Consider the following 9766-nt stretch of genomic DNA (forward strand, 5'->3'; position numbering starts at 1 on the left):
ATACTTTGGCCACCTGATGCGAAGAGCCAACTCATTAGAAAAACCCTGATTCTTGGAAAGATTGAAGGCAGGAGAAGGGGATAGCAGAGGATGAGATGGTTGGATGGCATCACCAACTTGATGGACATGAATTTCAGCAAACTCCAGGAGATGATGAAGGACAGGGAATCCTGGTGCGGTGCAGTCCATGGGGTCACAAATAGTTAAACACAACCAAGTGACTGAACAACAGCAAAAAGGTTTGAGGCATTTCAATAATTCAGATGAAAAATGATAGTAGCTTGATACTAGGTAAGAGGTCTAAATGTTGTCCCTGTGGCTCAGTAGAAAATAATCTGCCTGCAATGCAGGAGATGTTGGTTTGATCCCTGGGTCAGGAAGATCCTCTGAAGGAGAGCATGGCAACCCACTCCAGTATTCTTGCCAGGAAAATTCCATGGACAGAGGAACCTGGTGGGCCAGAGTCACTGGGGTTGCAAAAGTCGGACATGATTTGGCGACTAAACCACCACTACCACCACTGAAGTTTGAGCCAGAATGATTTTCTGATAGACATGGGGTGAAAATGAGAGACCAGATATGCCATCAGCTGAGACAGAGAATGTTGTAACTAAAGTAGGTTTGGGGATGAAGGAAGAACCAGGGCACAGCTTTAGCACAGTTTAAAAAATCTGTTAGTCTCAGGACAAATACTATGGAGGAACTTGGATTTCCAGATTTCAATCTCAGGAAAGCCATCTGACCTGGAGTTAGCTTGGGAATTGTGGTCTTTTAAAATACAATATCATATGTGAAATGAATCGCCAGACCAGGGTCGATGCGTGATACAGGATGCTTGGGGCTGGTGCACTGGGATGGCCCAGAGGGATGGTATGGGGAGGGCGGTAGGAAGGGCTTCAGGATGGGGAACATGTGTACACCCGTGGTGGATTCGTTGATGTATGGCAAAACCAATACAATATTATAAAGTAAAAATAAATAAAGAAAGTGTGTCAAGGAAGACTGGATGAAATGTTGCTGATGGATTTTGTAATATGAGAAGCAAGTGATGAGTGCTGTATCTAGTGGCATAGAGGTCACAGATGACATCGAAAAGAGCATTTTCAGTGTTAATATAATAACTGAAATGTGACTGAATATGGTTAAAGAGAATAGAAGGAGAGAAATTGGAGAGAGGTATTACAGAATCCTCTGATTTTTGTTACAAAGCAAAGAGAATGAAATGAAGTCATAGATGATAAAGGAAATGGGATCAAGAGATTTATTTTTAAGGATGAGCTAGATAATAGATTACTTCTTTGCTGATGTAATATGATTCCGGAAAAGGGAAATGCAGATGAATTAATAGAGATACAATTTATTTTTGACCAATGTCTTCATGTGAAGTATAAGATGAAGTCCAGTGCGTATGATGTTGGTTGCCTTCAGATAGAACAGAAAATGCATTTAGAAGAATCAAGAGGTTATCATATAATTGAATGTTATATGACATTCAGTTGTGTCCAACTCTTTGCAACTTCATGTGCTATAGTCCACCAAGCTCTTCTGTCCATGGAATTCTCCAGGCAAGAATTCTAGAATGGGTAGCCATTCCCTTCTCCAGGGGATCTTCCCTACCCAGGGACTGAACCCACATCTCCTGCATTGAAAGCAGATTCTTTACCATCTGAATCATCAGGGAAGCCTGTATGTAACCGAATGGGTGCTGGCAAATGAGTAGATGAAGTTGTAAGAGTCTGGAGAAATTTCGCCCGATGGCTTACATTTTCTAACTGAAATAGGAAATAAGTTCATCTAATGTTTCCCAATAAGTTTGATGCTTGCAGCAGTTTTTTGTTTTTTGTTTTTGTTTTTTTGTTTTTGCCAATACTCTCTTTCAAATTAAAACACCATTTTATTCCTACACTTTGATATTTTTGTATCATGAGTAATATTGAATTTTTCAATTCCGATATAGATATCATATGGTTTACAATCTAATATTAGCAACAGTAACTTTCTATAAAAATAAGCAGTAAGACCAAGGTTTATTTAAAAAGACAAAAAAGGTCATCCATTGAGCTGCTAAATAAATGTTTATTGAGTAAAGCTGTTTCATGTGAAATAATTAGGGGGACCTAAAGAACACATTAGAGAAAAATATTGTGAAATTTAAATGACAGGAAATAATTTCTGCATGAATGGCCAGAAGGGCTCTTACCTAAGTAATAGAAAGGACACATTCTATGTCTAAACTTGCTGCTGGAAAATTATCAAAATATTACAAATATTTAAGGTTAGGGATCTCATTGAGATCTTCCCTATTCTTTAATTCCACAATTAAAACAGAGAAAAATAAATGATCCTCAAATGTTCTTACACAGTTCAAGGTTATTACACTGCCATGAATTTTTTCTTCTTCTCTGACATGAAGCAGGGAAAAGAATTGTAAAGTGAATCTAGAAATTCAAATTTTAGATATTGTAAGTAGGCAATAAATATTACATTCTGCCATTGATGCAGCAAAATTCAAATGGAAGTTCTGTGCAAAGATGTTTGACAGAAATATTCCATGTCATCCATAAGCTCATGAAGGGTTTGATTTTTAATTATTATTGATAGAGTTATTTTGAAGTCCATGCTCTTTTTGAACATGAGATTTAGAAAATAATAAATTATTTCATCATGGCTCTGACTATCTTTTACAGTTCACCTTCTACCAAATTCTCTCCTGTCCTCTGTATATAGATTACCTTGATCTTCACTTCAGGATAGTTCCTATCTTAGTGTTTACCCCCAAGCTTTTCTCTTGCCTTGAATGTTCTTTCCCCTTGTGTTCTTAAGGATGGTCTCATCTCATCATTCAGACCTGTTTTGCATACACTCTCAGAAAAAGCCCCTTTTGTTCACCTAACTAGAGCTATCCAGTCACACATGTGCCACTTCATTAAAATTTTCTGAATATCAGTTATCAACTTATGGCCTTATTTTCATTTTAATACTTTGTCTTCTTTAGTATCTTTTGTATTCTTGACTTCTGGATGAAGCCAACTCCAGGACAAAAGTCAAATGTATTGCCTTAGTCATTATTGTATAGCCCAGTCCTGTAAGAGTAGCTGAGGCTTCATACAAACTTGGTAAAGATTCTTCAAGAAGTATATGTACTTCCTAGTTATTAAAAATAGTTTGCAATGTTTTTGCATGTACACATTCTATGTTTAAAGATAAAATACTGTTTTATATGTCATGCTTGTATGAAATACTAAACTGATACTGTAATTATTATCATCTTATACATCATATATTTTTCAAAAATAAGAAAACCATAATGGAACACTAAGTTAGACTAAAACCTTAGTCTTCCCATATTTCTATTTAAGCAATGCATCAATGTGTCTCTAGTGACATACAAAGCAAGATCTGGAAGAAAATCACATCTTTTGGATTTAGAAACTAAACTCTCGAATTTAACAGCAAGGATAGTTCTTCCCATAGTTAAAGAAAAATTTATGTCTAAATAGTTGCTCTCTTCTAATAAAAAATTCTATAACTTCAAGATATAGACAACAGATTCTGAATTATGCTCACATGGCTATTTATTATTCAGCTCATCTAAAGGAAGAAATAAAAAGTAGTAGAGAATGTTTGTAGTGGTGTCTTCCATATTAAACAATAAACTACTAACTTGAAATTACACTGCCTTCTAGAACTTCTAAAAAGGACATTTGACAGCATGAAAACCATAGGAAGATTCTATCTTCCAAATAAGATTGGAAGATTCTATCACCTAAAGAGTTAATATTTATGTATTCTCCCTTACTTTGTACCCAATTTGCAGATATTTAAAAATATATTTCTTTTAGGCTTATATTCATTCAGTAATATGTATTGAGCACCTAGTAAGTGACTAGCAGTGCCCTACATGCAGCATGAATGATTAAACACAATGCCTGCTCTTATACGGATTATAAACTTATGGGGGAAACAGAGAAAATAAAAATAAAGAAACAATTTTTAAAGTACAACTTGTGATCATTAATGTGAAGGATATAACCAGATGGAGAATTAGGGAATAATAGAAGGGAATGACTAGAAAAAGTCATCAGGGAAAATTTGTCCAACTGTTCTGAAAGTAGGTAAAATAAGATGGAACGAGACAAGCAAAATTTCTGAGAAGAGAATTCCAGCAGTAAATGGAACCAGATAAACAAAAGTTCTGAATTGAGGAAGACTTGAATTATACAAAAGACAAGTTAAAGAGGAAGGGAGAGACAGAGAGAGAGACAAAGAGCCTTAAGAAAAGGGATGAAATATAAAATGTACTTGAGAGGTAGGCAATACCTAATTTTATTAACTTAAATTGATTTGCATTCTTAACCAGATTTGAATTATTTGTTGTGTCCCAAGTGGGTTATAATGAATGGGATGTAAGACCTCATTATCCTTCAGGAAAGAATTTCTCTTAGCATGTAAGTTAATGACCACACATGGCTCCTTGTTTCATCCACAGTTTCCTCATGGCATTTTTTACCTCTGTGTTCCTCAAGGTGTAGATCAGGGGATTTAACATGGGAGCAATGATGGTAAAGGGCACAACCATCACCTTGTCTATGGGGTAAGTGACCACAGGCCTCAAATACAAGAAAATGCAAGGCACAAAGAACATAATGACCACCATGAGGTGGGAGCCACAGGTGGAGAGGGCTTTATGCTGCCCTTTGGAGCTGCAAGACTTCACAGAGCAGAGAATGACCACATAGGAGACGATGAGAATCAGGACGATGGTAACACACATCATCCTGCTGTTGAGGATGATTAAGAGGTGCATTGTGAGGGTGTCCACGCAGGCCAGTTTCAACAGTGGGAACAAATCTCACAGAAAATGATCAATGATGTTAGGGCCACAGAATAGTACTTGGTACATAAAGACAAGTTGTATTGTTGCATATATGGACCCCCCCCCCAGCCAAACCACTCCCAGCAAAAGGCAGCACATCCAAGGCCTCATGATGGTCACATAGTGAAGAAGCTTACAGATGGCCACAGAGCAGTCATAGGCCATGACAGTGAGAAGGATGATGCCCACCTCACCAAAGAAGTGCTCAGCAAAGAGCTGGAACATGCAGCCTTCCAGGGAGATGGTAGCGCTCTCAGAGAGGAAGTCTACAATCATCTTGCAGGCAATGGCAGAAGAGTAGGTAGCATTTAATCAAAAGGGATTAAAAGGTAACGAAAAAATACACTAGTGATCTCAGACTCTGACTTGTGGTTACAGTTACCATAATGAGGAGGTTTCTCAAAATGGTGGATACATATATGATTAGAAACACAGCAGAGAGGATTTTCCACAACTCTGGATTCTTCATAATGCCCAAAAGAATGAATTCCTTCACATTGTTGGGATTTCCCATTTACTGACTGAATGTGAAGTCAAGTGGGCCTTAGAAAGCATCACTACGAACAAAGCTAGTGGAGGTGATGGATTTCCAGTGGACCTATTTCAAATCCTGAAAGATGATGCTGTGAAAGTGCTGGACTCAATATGTCAGCAAATTTGGAAAACTCAGCAGTGGCCACAGGACTGGAAAAGGTCAGTTTTCATTCCCATCCCAAAGAAAGGCAATGCCAAAGAACGCTCAAACTACTACACAATTGCACTCCTCTCACATGTTAGTAAAGTAATGCTCAAAATTCTCCGAGCCAGGCTTCAGCACTATGTGAACCATAAACTTCTAGAAGTTCAAGCTGGTTTTAGAAAAGGCAGAGGAACCAGAGATAAAATTGCCAACATCCGCTGGATCATGGAAAAAGCAAGAGAGTTCCAGAAAATCATCTATTTCTGCTTTATTGACTATGTCAAAGCCTTTGACTGTGTGGATCACAATAAACTGTGAAAAATTCTGAAAGAGATGGGAATACAGACCACCTGACCTGCCTCTTGAGAAACCTATATGCAGGTCAGGAAGCAACAGTTACAACTGGACATGGAACAACAGACTGGTTCCAAATAGGAAAAGGAGTACATCAAGGTTGTATATTGTCACCCTGCTTATTTAACTTATATGCAGAGTACATCATGAGAAATGCTGGGCTGGAAGAAACACAGGCTGGAATCAAGAATGCCAGGAGAAATATTAATAACCTCAGATATGCAGATGACATCACCCTTATGGCAGAAAGCGAAGAGGAGCTAAAAAGCCTCTTGATGAAAGTGAAAGTGGAGAGTGAAAACATTGGCTTAAAGCTCAACATTCAGAAAATGAAGGTCATGGCATCTGGTCCCATCACTTCATGGGAAATAGATGGGGAAACAGTGGAAAGAGTGTCAGACTTTATTTTTGGAGGCTCCAAAATCACTTCAGATGGTGAGTGCAACCATGAAATTAAACGACGCTTACTCCTTGGAAGGAAAATTATGACCAACCTAGATAGCATATTGAAAAACAGACATACTTTGCCAACAAAGGTCAGTCTAGTCAAGGCTATGGTTTTTCCAGTGGTCATGTATGGATGTGAGAGTTGGACTGTGAAGAAAGCTGAGTGCCGAAGAATTGATGCTTTTGAACTGTGGTGTTGGAGAAGACTCTTGAGAGTCCCTTGGACTACAAGGAGATCCAACTAGTCCATTCTGAAGGAGATTAGCCCTGGGATTTTTTTGGAAGGAATGATGCTGAAGCTGAAACTCCAGTACTTTGGCCACCTCATGTGAAGAGTGGACTCATTGGAAATGAGTTGAATCCTTCTGATGCTGGGAGGGATCAGGGGCAGGAGGAGAAGGGGACGACCTAGGATGAGATGGCTGGATGGCATCACGGACTCAATGGACGTGAGTCTGAGTGAACTCCGGGAGTTGGTGACGGACAGGGAGGCCTGACATGCTGCGATTCATGGGGTCACAAAGAGTTGGACACGACTTAGCGACTGAACTGAACTGAACTGATCTCATGTAAGCTTATCTCTAAGCTGAAAAGTCTACAAAATAATATTATTTTTAGTTCGTAATCACTGAATGTGTTGGACATTATTTGCATTGTTACACCCTCCTGACCTGCCTTTTTCTCCAGCCATCTGCACAACAACCAGCCGCTAACAATTATATCCTGATAACAGCTTGATCCTCGTGATTCCCTCTACAACACCTCTCACCAGTGTATCTCCTGCTTTCCTTCCTGACACTTGCTGGTTGAGACAGTTAGAAGATTCTGTTCCATCAATCACATGGTATTTTAAAGAATTAACATATCTTAAGGAAGACTTTTTGCAACTGCACAGATAGCAGCCCACCAGGTTCCTCTGTCCATGGAATTCTCCAGGCCAGAATACTAGAGTGGGTAGCCATTCCTGTCTCCAGGGGATCTTCCGGAACCAGGGATCCAACCCAGGTCACCTGCATTGCAAGCAGATTCTTTACTATCTGACCCACAAGGAAAGGCCTTTATTTGTATATTATTTTATAAGGAAAACCTAGATCATCAGTAGATAGGAGCCAGGGGATCAATGGTAGCCATCTTATCACAGTCTTAGATTCACTTGCATTCATTCTTTGTCCTGCTCACCCCCATTTACTGCCTTCATTCTGTTTTCCCAAATGAACCACTTACCCACAAGCCCTTCTCTCAGCCGTTGCCTTTTAGAAATCTCAAGTTAGGAACCTGAACTTACATTATCACTAGACACACCTAATAGCCAATAATTTGGAAGGTTTCCTATAAATTGTCATTAACTTATTCTGTATGCTTACTGAGCACCTAGAAGGTGCTAGCTGAAAAACCCCAGGTTATGTAAGTCATGTTCCACCAAGTATCAAATGCTGTGCTGTGTGTAAAGTCATTTAATTAAATTTAATAACATTCATAAAACTGAATCTTTCCAAAGGGAACTGCATTGAACCCTGGGGCCCAGGCAAACTGGTTCCAGCCCTTGCTTCCAGAAATGAGAGAGTGCCGCTCTTAGAGCCTGGTCGCTATTCCCCTGACAGTCAGGTTGAAGAATCCTATTAACTTTTTTTTGTCTTTGCTAGTCTTTGTTTTATTCCCAAACATTTATTAGCAAAAATCAAGAGCTTCTTCATACCTTAGAATTCCAAGTTCAGTCACTGCCATTAGACTTTCTTTGTAATAACATCTATTTCTTTCCAGTGTGCCTGTGAAATACTATTGCTCATAAGATGTTCTCATAAAACCTACACTGTATATATTTCTCACTGAATAGCATGTCTGATAGCGCAAGGATTACAATTCAGCACCTTCTCCAAAAGAGGGGGAGAGAATGAGTACTCCTGGAACAATGCATGTACAACGTAACTTTCAGAAGGGAAAATAACAGTATGATATGTAGACTTCAGAAAAGATAATATAAGCTGGTCTTTGACACAAGAATATTGACAATTCTAAATTTATAAAGTTATAGTTTAGAGAATGAACAAGGGCAATGGCATGGTCAAGGCATAGAGAAAGAAGGATGAATATATGGTGTGTAGAATAAAATTATACAGATTTGGGGGTCAGAAAATCTGGGTTTCATTATGGACCTTCCAGGGATGTATCAATAAGTAACCATATATCAATTGCTTTTTTCAGAGTTGTTATATTAAGCAAATTAATTTCCTGGCATTATAGTTTAAATTTTAATATTCAACCTTATAGACATTAAAATGTGATAAAAATGTGAACTTAAATTATAGCTTAAATATTTTTTAAATATAACAATGTCCTGGTATATGTTGTGTGTCTCATGAAAGTTAGTCACATGTACCCATACTAATCCCAGGTAGGAGGTATCTTAGGTAGAGACATATAACCAGACTGGAGTTCAACTAGGAATAATTATTAAAAGCTTTAGTGGTGACTCAGACAGTAAAGAATCTGCTTGCAATGTGGGAGACCTGAGTTCAATTCCTGGGTCAGGAAGACGCCCTGGAAAAGGAAATCCCAACCCTCTCCAGTAGTCTTGCCTGGAGAATTCCAAGGACAGAGAAGCCTTCCAGGCTACAGTCCATGGGGTTACAAAGAGTCAGACAGGACTGAGTGAGTAACACTTTCAACTTTCATCTTAGAGAAATCTATGTAAATACTTCATTTTTCACATTGCAACTGATTTTTTCTTCTAAGTACCTGCAATATATCAGACAACCTCTCTGTGCCTCAGTTTCATTCTCTGTAAAATGAGAAAGTAACATTACCATCCGATAAAGTTGTTTTAAAGATTGGATTGTTTTATAATGTAAAGGGGATAGATTAGCATTCTCATTTGTTTTCCCAGCATGAGAAGAATGCTACTGACAACAAGCTATTTTTAAAAACTTCCCCTCCTTTGGATCATGTGTTTACATATGCATCTGATAAATGTTCCATTTACTGGCAGGATATTGGCTTAATGACTCCTCAACACTTTAGCAGAATGTAAGTTTTTTAATTGACCTGAAAGGAAAAATATGCCCAAACTATTTTCTAGAACATAGTTCTGAATAAAAGAAGAGTAACTTTAATGAAAAGCATTTATTTATGTAAGTTATTACCATTGGAAAATAGTACATACAGATAGAGTGATACAAACTTTATGGTCAAAGGACCTCTCCCAATCATAAGCACTCATGGATCCTCAATTAACTGTTTAGTGCACCCTCTTCAGATTTGCGTTTGTGTGTAGGTACATGTACATTTTTTAATGTTTTTACTCCATATGAAAGTACATACAGTGTAATAATATACATGAAATTCTAATTAAAATTTGTATGAATACTATTTGTCAGTATTTATGAATTCTCCTTCATTTTAATTGCTACATA

General features: G+C 38.0%; 1 pseudogene; it reads right to left on the bottom strand.

The window, feature by feature from the left end:
- Window positions 1–4453: 4453 nt before the first annotated feature.
- On the bottom strand, window positions 4454–5390 carry LOC105613921 (olfactory receptor 4C6-like; annotated as a pseudogene).
- Between the last annotated feature and the right edge of the window lie 4376 nt (window positions 5391–9766).

This window comes from Ovis aries, unplaced genomic scaffold (assembly GCF_016772045.2).
Source record: "Ovis aries strain OAR_USU_Benz2616 breed Rambouillet unplaced genomic scaffold, ARS-UI_Ramb_v3.0 scaffold_90, whole genome shotgun sequence".
NCBI lineage: Eukaryota > Metazoa > Chordata > Mammalia > Artiodactyla > Bovidae > Ovis > Ovis aries.